The sequence below is a fragment of the Coturnix japonica genome, chromosome 3 (assembly GCF_054131305.1).
Source record: "Coturnix japonica strain WE chromosome 3, WE-NBRP24, whole genome shotgun sequence".
Lineage (NCBI taxonomy): Eukaryota > Metazoa > Chordata > Aves > Galliformes > Phasianidae > Coturnix > Coturnix japonica.
This window is the reverse complement of record NC_140665.1, coordinates 81,084,764-81,096,958: the sequence shown is the minus strand read 5'-3', so window position 1 is coordinate 81,096,958 and position 12,195 is coordinate 81,084,764. Positions and strand designations below refer to the sequence as shown.

General features: G+C 36.5%; 1 long non-coding RNA gene across 1 annotated transcript; it reads left to right on the top strand.

The window, feature by feature from the left end:
* Positions 1-3,347: 3,347 nt before the first annotated feature.
* On the top strand, positions 3,348-4,173 carry LOC107312081 (uncharacterized). Its single transcript, XR_001554384.3, has 2 exons — positions 3,348-3,473; positions 3,854-4,173. It is a non-coding gene; the product is annotated as an uncharacterized LOC107312081 (long non-coding RNA).
* Positions 4,174-12,195: the final 8,022 nt, after the last annotated feature.

Genomic DNA, 12,195 nt, shown 5'->3' with positions numbered 1-12,195 from the left:
TAGCAGAGCAGCACTTCTACCACTTGCACCACAGGGGGGATTCGAACCCAGGCCTCCGGTGTTGCAATTCCTACCACTGCGCCACCGGGGCACACCTCATATATGCTGATGGAATGGTTTCTGCATAACTGTCTTTAGGTTAATATACTGCAGACAAAAAAGCTGTCTTTAGCATAAAATTTATTTTCAATTTCATACTCATGTTTCCTATTTTCTTATCGACGTACTATCAGTTGGAAGTAGATTGTAATCTAGAAATGAAAATAACCCTTTCCAAATGGAAGCAGAGAGGAGAATAAGAACATAAACTATCTAGCCAACTGTGGTTCTCAGGAGAATACCTCAGTAAACAACTGAGGAATGTTAAGATCTCAACAAGTCAATCAAAAATATCTGTAAGGGATTCCCTACCATATTATACCAATTTAATCTCATTCTAAAGCAAGCAGTAGACCCACTGGATAGAAGATAAGAAGAAAAGATTACAAACATCAACATGCAGAACTTATTTGACCCTTTCCTTCTTAATTCAAGCAATCAAAAATATATTGATTAAACTAAAGTGGAATCAATGCAAAATCTTGGAAACTATTTAAAGGAATGTCTGCATCCTGTTTGGGGCAGCTAAATTCAAGAAAGTATTTAGAGAATTATAGGAGGCAAATTATATCCTCTGGAGCAAAAGACTGAAGGATACAGTTTGGTTTAATTTTGGAAGAAATCTAAACCCAAATAATCCCAGAAATGATTTAGGCAGAAAATTCATTAGTTGCCTTAGAAAATGACCAAAGCCACTTCTGAAATTCTGGGAAGTATGAAATTCCTTTCATTGCCATCCTTCCTAATGAGAAAACTCAAAAATATTTGCTCTTTATGGGGTCAGGACATCCATGTCTACAGTGGTAATGAAATTATTGATATTTCCTCTTTTGTTTACTATTTACAGTGTCTGGCTTAGTTCCAGTAATAATCTCATCATTAGCAACGCAAAGTCAGCAGAAAATGTATAAAAGGACAGAAGGTTGAAACAGTTTTAGCCCTTATAAGTTAGAGGACTGTTTACCAGACCGAGGACTAAGGCTCCCATCCTATGCAGCGCTTCTCTCTTTAACCAAACAGATGACTAACTGTTAGCAACAGGAAGGAGAACGATAATAACGTCTTTCTTATGCTGTTTAGTGCGGCAGAATGAATTTGACAAAGAGCCATGAAAAGTATTAAACTTGTTTCTCATGATTATATTTCTAATTTCAGAAAACTCAGAAGACACCATGCGTATTGTCATGAATAGAAAAACTATTTTAAATAATCTAAATTGGAGGGAGATATCAGGTGTTAATTATCCATATAAACATTAGTAAATCCAGAAAATAGTGATTCCAAAGGTCTCTTTTTTCATGTTAGAAGGCATTAGCCCTTTGTTCTTAATCATAACTGAAATTTTCTACTTCAACATTGAGTATGGTCAAAACCAGTTTGGAGGGTCTTTTGTTTTGTTGTTGTTACAGTTGTTGTTGTTGCTGTTGTTTTATTGAATGTTTAGAGATTAAGACATGCACCTTTTAAATAAGCAGCAGAAGACAAGGATTCAACTTGGCTGGATATCCACCAAGGAAGTAATCAGAATCTAAATTCCTGTTTTTAAGTCACACTAAATTTATGCCCATATTTCAGATCAAGTATATTCACAGTACACCACAGAGCTTCATCAACCCTGCAGTCTAGAATTTGTCCTTTCTAAATTGACATTAATCTAATTTCCAACCTTTTAGTGTTCAGTCTTACATTATGCTGACATTTGAAATATGTTTGAAATATACATTAACTCTTTACTCTTTTAAATGTGGCAAAAAGAAATAAATTACTAGTAGCTCATGTATTACACTGAAATGCTAGAGACTTCTGTTTAACTCATTATCCTAAATCAAACAGACCTGATTTGAAATCGAGTTTTCTGTTTCTCTAATCTCTAGTCAACTCTGGACCATCCTGGACCAAAGATAATATTGTTCCACTATGGATAAAATGGATAGACATTCAAGAAGTTAGAGACCAAAAGCATAAGAAGGCAGACACTTAACTAATACGCATGGCACACATTCCAGCAAATGTTTTTACATATTGCTATGGTGGAATTAACTCTAGTCAGTCACTATATACTAGAGACGCAGCACAGTTTGAGGATTAAGCCAGTCTCCTGAGAGATTCAGATTCAAATCTCAGAAAAAGGAACAGAGGATTAAATTTAAAGTCTTGATTTCTTAATGAGTGGCTTGATCCTACAGTGGAAAATCTACACCACATAATTGTGCTTGGAAGCCATGTGAAGCCCTTCATTTATTTTGCTTTTCTTAAAAGTACACAATTTTAGGTCAAATGTATCTTTTTCTGTTACAGAGGTGAAATGATGATTGTTTTTGTACCTCATGGTTTCTGTACCTTAAATGCTTTCCCAAGAAGTCTAATAAAGAGCTAATATAGATGTCTGAAAGACTGTAGTACTCCAAACATTGGAGTATATTCATGACAGATTAGAAAAGCATCTGCCAGCAATGACATTCACTGATCCATAACCCCTTGGGACAGGAAAATGGATTGGGTAACTTCCTGAAGTTCTTTACTAGCCTTTATTTTTTTCCTCTAATTTTCTGTCCTTCAGGAAGGAACTGTCTGGTTTTAGCACTAGCAAAAGCAGAAAATCCTCCCACAAGCTCAAAGATCACTGGTCCCATTTGAATACAAGAAATTAGATTCAACTGCATAGGTCTGAGATACAGACATATGTTCTTAGGGCTTGCAAGTACACTACTTGTCCATTTAATCTGATACTCTGAACTATAGTATTGACATTCAACATCAGGATGATGAGGTAAGAGAATGTATTGATATCCTGCTGAATAAAGGTAGAAAATCACATCCTGTGGTATATTGAAAGTATTGTATCAACAGGTTGAATATGTTCATCGATAGTCACATTTGATTGTACTGCATTCCTACTTGTTTTCACAAGTGGATACATTACTAACAAAGCTCTGGAGCACTGTAGTGATTTCACACTGATGGGCAGCTAAGCTTCACCATGCTGCTTTCTCCTCCCATTCTTCAAGGGACTGGGGGAAGAAAATGAGGGCTCAAGGGCTGATGTAAAGACAGGGCAATTGCTCACCAATTACTGCAGCAGGCATGACAGACTCAGCACGGGGAGATAAATGTAATTTATCATCTATTACCAAGACAACCAGCGAGAAGCTAAAAGCAAACAACAAACACCTCCCCTCTACCCCCTCTCCTCTCCCACCTCTTGCCCTAAGCAGTGCAGAATGGGAAATAGGGGCTGTGGTCAGGTCATAATGCTTCGTATCTGCCACTCCTACAAGGTCACTCTGACCTTGACTTAGGGAGCTGTCTAGGCCATGAACAGCCATCTTCTCAAGAGAATGGGAAACAGTTTCAAATGCTTTTCTAAAATCCAGGTAAACAAAATCCACAATATGTTAACATTATATCTTGTACAATGCAACACTATCCTATGGCAAGGGCAGTAACTTTGAAGAAAGAAACATTTATACCAATTTGGCCACATAGTAAAACAAAAGATGACATACTGTAAAGAACCACAAAATAATGGCATTCCAAGAGTTGGAAGAGGCCTCTGTAGACATCTAGTCCAATACTCCTGCTAAAGTACATTCCCTACAGGTTTCATCACATGTTGCACAGGGAAGTGTACAGGTAGAACTCTTGAATATCTCCAGAGAAGGCTTCACAACCTCTCTGGACAGCCTGTTCCAGTGCTCTGTCACCCTGTAAGTAAGTTATTTCTCAAGTTTGTATGGAATTTCCTGTGTTTCAGTTTGTGCCTGTTATCTTTGTCCTGTCACTGGAAAAAAGGAGAAGCCACACAGAGGCAGAAATGGACAGCTCTGACCAAGGGACAGTAGTAGAGACTGCGTAGGAGAAATACTGAGCCTGAAGAAGAGGAAAGTCAACTAAGATTAAATATAAAATGGAATTCCTGACCACATGGAAGGGGAAAATGAAGTAATAACATTTCACCTCTGACTCTGAGGTTGGAAACAGCTGCCCTTGAAGAATATTTTGAAGAAGGTTGGTGTGGCCTGGTGCACAGTGTGAAGGATTCAGATCACTGGAATAAAAAAAAATTAATATATAGTCATGTGGCAAATGAGACCAAGAAAACAATGTTGTTAGTATTGATTGGTTCCTGTAATGTCTGCAGAGAAGGGAAAAAAAAAAAAAAGTGGAAGGAAAAAAAGATACATGAAGATCCTTGAAAACAAGGAAAATGTAGTGCAAGTAGACAAAACATCATGCAAAAACAGCTAAGATATTAGCATAGCCATAACAGTAAATAAGACATGAGACCTTAGGTTCTAGGTAGACAATTATTTGCGTGTGGTAGTGTAGGAATTAGAAAACTGTAGGTGGGAAGTTTCCCCCTGTTCTCTGCTCATGGCTATAATGGGTAAAGACAGAAAAGAGAGCAGTAGTTTGTTTCAAGCAGTATTATCCTTGTGGTACTTACTGCACAGGCCAAAGAGTTTTTGTGAGCTGACAGAAGGAGTTGTTTGCTTTCATCCACCTGCAGGTTGTATATATACTTCTATTTTTCTTAGCAAATCAGTGACTTTTAGTAATATTTCTCAGTGGTATCAGTTTCATGGTTATGTTCAAGAACTTTTAAACCAGCATCTGCCTTATTTCTTTAAAAATCTTTATTTGTTTCAATTGCAGTATGAATAAAAAATACTTGCATCCTCCAAGAGTTGAATGGGAGTTAAAGTTTTATTTCTCAGCTCTGCATTTTTTGTCTGGTATCTCCTTGCTAGCTGGACTGGCTCATACTGATTTTATTGTTAGTTTCTTAATTCTCCTCACCTTTTCAACAGGATTCCATAAAATCCAGTTAAGGGTGTGAATTCCCTTACACTGGAATCATCCAGAGCTGGGCATCTCAAAGTTACAGTTGCCCTGGAAAACATAACTCATACTGAGATCATTTAGATGCTTCTGGAAAGTAATCTTTTAAGATAAAGAACAACTTCTAAAGTTAGAATATTTACCTTGTCCTCAGTTCTTAAACAGAAATGAAGTCCCATTTATTTTTCCAAAATTAACGCTGTATGTGAGAATGTGCCCAAATAAAGCAGAGTAGAATCTGAATTAAGGCTTCAGACTATTTTTATGAAATAAGACTGGAAAAAAAGGGGAGTCTGATGTTGTCTCCTACACATGGCTAGAGAAAGTACATCAAAATAGGAAACAGCGTAGCTAAATAAACAAACAAATAAATAAAAATCACAAGATGAGTAATGGAATAGTCTTTATGGTTAGCTGTATATACAATGGCTCCTTCAACCAACTTGTGACTCCTGCATTACCTTTCACTGTACTTTAGTTAGTTTAGAACAAGTTTTACACCTTTAATCCTGTACAAATAATCTGTGGTTCTGAAAGCTTCTGTTCAAGTCTGGACTTACTGAGTCACTAGCAGTTTGAAAGGCTTCAGGAAATGTATGATTCACAGAGCTCAGTCATGAGCCCAGCAATACAGACAGTAGAGGTTTCCAGCCACTGAGCATCATAACACACCCAATTTCAGAGGTTTTTTGTGAGAGTTTGTAGCATTAATTCTTAGCAATAGTGTATGTGGAGTTCTGGTATGGCACTGCAGACTTTTGAAAATGTCTCTTTGTGACTTTTGTCCTACTGCTTGCAAATAGCTAAATAAAATTAAATCTTGAAAAATATCTTGATGCTTAGATATTACAAGTTTGGGAACATTCTGATGTCTTCTGCAATGGAGTTTAATAAAAAACTAAGCACTCTGGTGGCAAGTAAGATGTAACATTTAGAGTGTGATTTCACCAAAAAAGTGTACACTGTATAGTGAAAATTTAAGGGTCAGTTTCTATGCTGTATTGGTTATTGTTTTTGCATTTATCAGTTTTATATCTGTCTTGCCTGTATCCTAAGAATTTTTTTCTACTGCTAACTAGGAGGACTTTGCACGGAGCTTCTTTTAGGGGTACTGAAAACTTTCAAGACTGTCTGAGAGGGACTCTTCAGGAAGTATTGGCTTTACTGATCTCTCAAAGAGCAACTTCATTTTTTTCTATTCTTGTAAGTATACATGCATTTTTTTCTGAATTACTTGTCATAAACTATTTAGTAAGGCTTAGCATTAACTCTCTACCTTACTGCTCCTTCTCCCATTGTTTCTGAAGTCTAGCTTCAAGGACATGAGTTTCACTGCGAATGATTATCAACAGAGGGTACATCTACAAGCTAGAATATTCTCACTTCTATTCAGGCTATCTTAAGCCACATAAAGGACCTCTGATCTGCAATTCCATAAGCAACATATATCATAGCCCTACAATGACTATGAAGATATATCTGTTTGCTTAGTCTCTTTTGGAATGGTGTATCTCCAGGAACAAAGCCAAGGGATTAATTCTTCTTTATATTTCTTAGCGATCTTCCTTTGTACTACTGGAATTAAAAGATATACCTCACTTCTAAGTGTTTATGTTTTAGTGGATGCATTTATGTGATACTTGATGCCTTTTGCACAATACTGGATGGAGAGAAGAAAAATGAAAGCAACAAAAATACTATTGTAGTGTTTTCATAACCAACTGGATGGCCATGAAATCCGCTGCAACCATGGCTCTGTCTCAAAGTATATGTTAGTGTTTCAGGCAGGAATTGTACAATTCTACAGTGAGATTACTTAAATACAGATGGAATGTTTGATGTGGCTGCAGAATTTTGCGCATGGGGACATAGGAGCAAATATGTCCCACTGACATGGTTTTGTAATGTTGCTCCACTGCTCTTGGTGTGGAGATATTAATTTATTAAAAATAGTTGCCTGCGTGACATCAGAAACTTGTTGAAGTAATAGCTCATTTTGGAGAATAGGGTTAGGGCTGAGATGCATATGCCTACAGCCTGCTTTGCTGAAAACACATATGAACATGTCAGCTACAACAGATACACTCTCCAGTTTTGACCTTGAAGACAAGTTCAAAAATACAAGTTTGAAATTTCTTTTAAAGGCACGTCTCATTAGGGGTATAAAGGAGGTCTTTCAGCATAAATAAACTACTTGCATAGACAAACCATGATGTATTGTTCCTTATATTCTCAACAGGATAGGGGTCCCCACTACTAGTTTGGCATGTTATTTTGGCCAACAATGTTAACATAACTCCTGGCCAAAGCAATGTTCTATTCAAGTCCTGGGAAAAGACAATTTAATTACACACAGAGCATCTGTGAAGGCTTGTTCAGAGTTCATCTGGCAGACTGAAAGCAAAATAGCATAAGGCCTACAAAACCACTTGAACATCAGTGTTATAAAAACTTGATGCTTAATGATAGTCTGATACAATACCCTCTAGCTGCAAGACCAAAGAACATAAGAAGGACTTAGCATATTTCTGTTTTTGTGAATCAGTTTACTCATGCAAAAGGCAAAAGAAAAAAGGGATAATAAATCTCTGCATCTGATCATGTAATATGATAGTTCTCAAGTGCTTTCTTGTTACAGGGTAAGATAGAAAATCTGCTGTTTTTATCCTAGGAAGTACAGAAAACTGCTGAACTTATCCTTGTACTAAGTGATGGCTTCCAACATGATTTTGAAATGAACTTTGTTTTCTCCTATTATTAGTTAGTCTTAATGTGTTTGTGAATTTTGACGAATAGGATTCCATGTATTTTGTTTTTCAGGTGATTTGTATTTTCTTGTTAAGTTCAAAACTTCAGAGGTCTGAGTACAAGTATATCCTTCTAATACGCCGACGACTATAGTACTATACAAAGGAGAAATAATCATCAAATGAAGAAGAGACAGAAGGAATATGCATGCCAAACAAGAAAAAGTAATATTTATTTTCTATGATTTTCTAAATAATTTTAATTGCCATTTAATGGCATAGGCTTGTGTTTGAGCATAGAATTGAACTGCAACAGATCTTTTATCAGCTGTTGCTTCTGTCTATCAATTTTTAATTTAATCATCAGAATTAAAATTACAGGCAAGAATTCATAATAATATTGAAATTCCAGCAGTAAATGAAAAGGCAGACTTTGAGTATAGTGATGATACAGCTCATCAGTTGCTGGAAGCATATAATGAGTAGTATGAGTGGACCTGTAATGTTCTCCTGTCTCAGTCACTGCTGAACAGGCAATGAGTGACTGATAGCTGCAGTAAAGAATATGGAGTCTGGGAACTTTTCTGTGTATGTTTTCATGACATCTTTTAATCCACACAGACTTTAAGTACTAGAAGCTAATGGTAAGTTTAAAAAAAGCTCCACTGTTCTTCAGCTTGAACAGGCTGAGGAGAGATTACTGTTTAATGGTGGCTGCAGCACTAACATAACAAGGCAATAGAACCTGTGGTTAATATTTTAGACCAGAAGTATAAATGACTTTTCACATTCTTCCAGAATAATGTTTCAAAAAGGAAGTTATGAGGCTGTGTAATTGCTGTGTACTCTTGTAATTGCCATGAAAATGTCAAAGATACTATTATTAAAGTACTAGCATAGCAGCCTTCATGGGTGGCATTGGTGCAAGCCAGTAACAGAAAGATCAGACTTAGATTTCTAACTGTAGCTGTATAGGATATTTACTCCACAGTTTCCTATGCTGTCACAGGAAATACGGAGAGCACCAAAGGTTCTGTTTGTCATCCCTATGGCTAGGCTCTGATTCAGTCCTAATGTCCTCAGAATATATTCCCAGGCTGTCAGCTTGAACAGCTTGCAGTGATAAACACTGTTATGTACCCAAAATGTCAGACCATTGGATTGTTCCTAAGAGTGTAGAGAAAAATCTAACATAAATGAAATCAAGGAGCATAGGCTTAGACAGCTTAAATAGGAAGAAATAAGCGGGCACACTATAAAAATGGATAAGAACACAACACTTATTTTGAGCAGTATCTTTCAAAAGAAAATTGAGACTGCTTTTCCTTCAAATCACTCCTGTAACACTGCTTAAATCACTATCTACCTGGATTATCTGTTGCCTAAGTGCCAATTATAAATTTTAAACCTGTAAAGTGACAGCTTCACTACAGCACGCACATGGCTTTTAATGATCAGGCTGTGGTTTAGATTACTTCTTCAGTCACGAATTATCTTTCATTTGCTGAACTCCAATGTTTTAACACATATTGGTCATGAAGTCCGCAACAGAGACAATATCTTAGTGAATAAACAGAAGCAACGTGAGAAATATACTGAATTTTCTGGATAAACAACTGAAAAATGCCTGCACAATGTGTCCTTGTACTTAAGAGGTATCAGTTTACTTCAGTTCCTCTAATCTTTTCATGGCTGATATTGCTGAGTTCCAGAAAGAAACAGATATGACTTTCTCTGCCAAAACCAGAACCAGTTTTAGAAGTTGAAAGTGGAAAACTCTTACTGCCATTAAAGCACATAGACAAGTTACAGCCAAAGATTGTGATGCCCTATTGAAATCTTCAGCATACCACACCTCGTATATGAAAGGCTTATTAATAGGTGAAGAAGTCTCTTGCAAATCCCAATAATGAATTCACAATTTATTAAATACATAAGGAAAAATAAACTAAACAGTTATGGAGTCTAGAAAGTATAAAGTCTTTCATACTTGAACATGCTAGAGCTGTGGAAATGAAGATGACAGTTTAAAACGACAAAGGAAAGAAACTGAAATTCAGAAGAATTTCATGTACACAAAGAAAAAATCATCAGCCAAAAGTATAAAGCAGCAGTTAGAGGCTAAATGTTAATTAACTTCAGAAACATTAAAAGCAGAATTTTCATGTAAGACAATATTTAAGAAATCATTTATCCCTATTGTGATATAAATATAATGAGGGGTTGGAACTAGCTAAATAAATACTAAAAAATGGTTCACTACTAAAACCCTTTTCCTATTAGACTTTCTCAAGATGTGTAAGACTCTTATTTTGTAGTTTATGACCTCCTTTGTACCTCATTCTGCAAAATTTCACCAATTATTCCTGTATGGAACTCAGTAACCTCTATTTTTTTCAGAGCATGTGAATTTGTCTGACCTCTTATCATTCATTTCACCTTTCTTTTCAAATTAAGAAACTTTCAGGAGCCTGTATTTTCTCCCTGTGAGGTGAATGTGTTTTGTTTTTGTTGTTGTTGGTGGTGGTGTGGGTTTTTTTTTGTTTTGTTTTTTTTTTTGTTTTTTGGTTTTTTTTTAGTTAAACAGGAAGAGTTCTTCATGTCTCAGTAACTTTTTCCAGTCTTCAAATATCTTCTCAACCTGCAGTCTCATCAATACATCAATGTCTCTTCTAAAACAAGTCTCTGGATCAATCACAATTCAAGCACAAGGTTTACACAAACTATTGACTTGTGCCTCATGCTGTCCTGCAGCCTCTCCTGCTCCATTGCCCTTTTCACCAGAAAGCCAGAAGATCATGGAATCTGACAGAGACCAAAGCACAGAACCTAACCTGAGGAGGGAGGAGAAAAGGGTCTAAGAAAGGGATAAGTGTAAAAGAAAGTACAAGTCATAGGGCAAGTAGCCAAACGTCATACAAAGGCTTCAGGTTTGTTGTTGTTGTTGTTGTTTGTTTTTTGTTTTTTAATTAGAAGACAAGGTAATTTGAGAAATTGAGGGCCAACTGAACTTTATACATTACTTCAATAGTCAGTTTTAGTGCTATATGAAAATATCTCTAACTCTGCTTGTAATTTCCTGTTACGTATAAACAGATCACGTAAGGATCACTTTTACTGCTACCACACCACCTGACTCATGTTGACTTACGTGTCCATTCTGAGTCCCAGACTCTCCTCAAAGTGACAGCAGCATTCTTAAAAACTCAGAAAATTTGCTTATACTCCACGTTCTTGATGTATAAGCTTGCTTGCAGCTATACGTAAACACATTTTGAGTGGACCCAGTTACTAGACAACATAATTACTTCAACATCATTTCTACTTGCTATTTATCAGTCTTTGCATCAGTCTTTTTTTATTATTATTATTTTTTTCCAGTGATAATTGACTATAGTCCTTTGATAAAATTGTTTGAAAGCATGAATATTTAGTGTTCCAGACATGCTGTTACTTTCATGCCAATCATGTAATCTTATCAAAGCATTAAGCCAGCTTTCTTTGACAATAGCTATTTTCCCTAGAACTATATTAATTTTCACTAATTATATTCTTATGCTTTAATTCTTCTTCTTTTGTTTTAATCACTTTAGTCATGGAAAAGTTCTCTGTGACAGTCTAACCAGTTCATAGTCAACCTACTCTACCTTTCTAAACATTGGCATAACATGGGCATGAACACAGCCTTCTGATATTTCACCATAAAAACCTATAGCTACACCAGCAAGTTAAACATCTAACTAGAAAACTCTTCAACGCGTACGTCAGCTCCGTACAGACAGTTCAGTATCAGGCATGGCTTTAGTATTAATATGAAATGCCCCTAATTTCATTCAAAGTTAAATAAGAGTTAGTACACTGAGAAACCAATTTCAGCAAGACTACAACAAAGCTACATGCAATTAATACTGAAACAAATTCAGATTTTGATTTTTCTTTGTAGCATATAACTTTTATATATTCCACAGAAGCAGGTACTAGGAAAACAAAACAAAAAAACCAGACCAAACCAAAAAAATATTTCATACAATCATAGGTGGGTCTCATCTGGAAGGGATCTTAAAGATCATTTAGTTTCAATCCCCTTTCTGTGGGCAGTGACAACTTCCACTAGAAAAAAGTTGCTGAAAGCCTCATCCAACCTGCCCTTGAACACTTTCAGGAACAGGGAATCCACAGCTTCTCTGGGAGACCTCTCCCAATGCCTCACCATTCTTATAGGAAAGTATTTTCTTCCAAATGCATAATTTAAATCTACCTTATTTCAGTTTAAAACTCCTTGCCTTATCAGTACACTCCCTGGTAAATAGCCCCCGCTTTCCAGTAGGCCACTCTTAGATACTTAAAGGCCACAGTGAGGTATCCCCACAGCCATCTCTTCTTCAGGCTGAAGAAACCCAGATCTCATTGCCTGTTTTCATAGGAGAGGTGCTCCAGCCCTCCAGTCATCCCCATGGTCCCACTCTGGACCTACTCCAACAGCTCCATGTCTTTCTTGTGCTGGGGA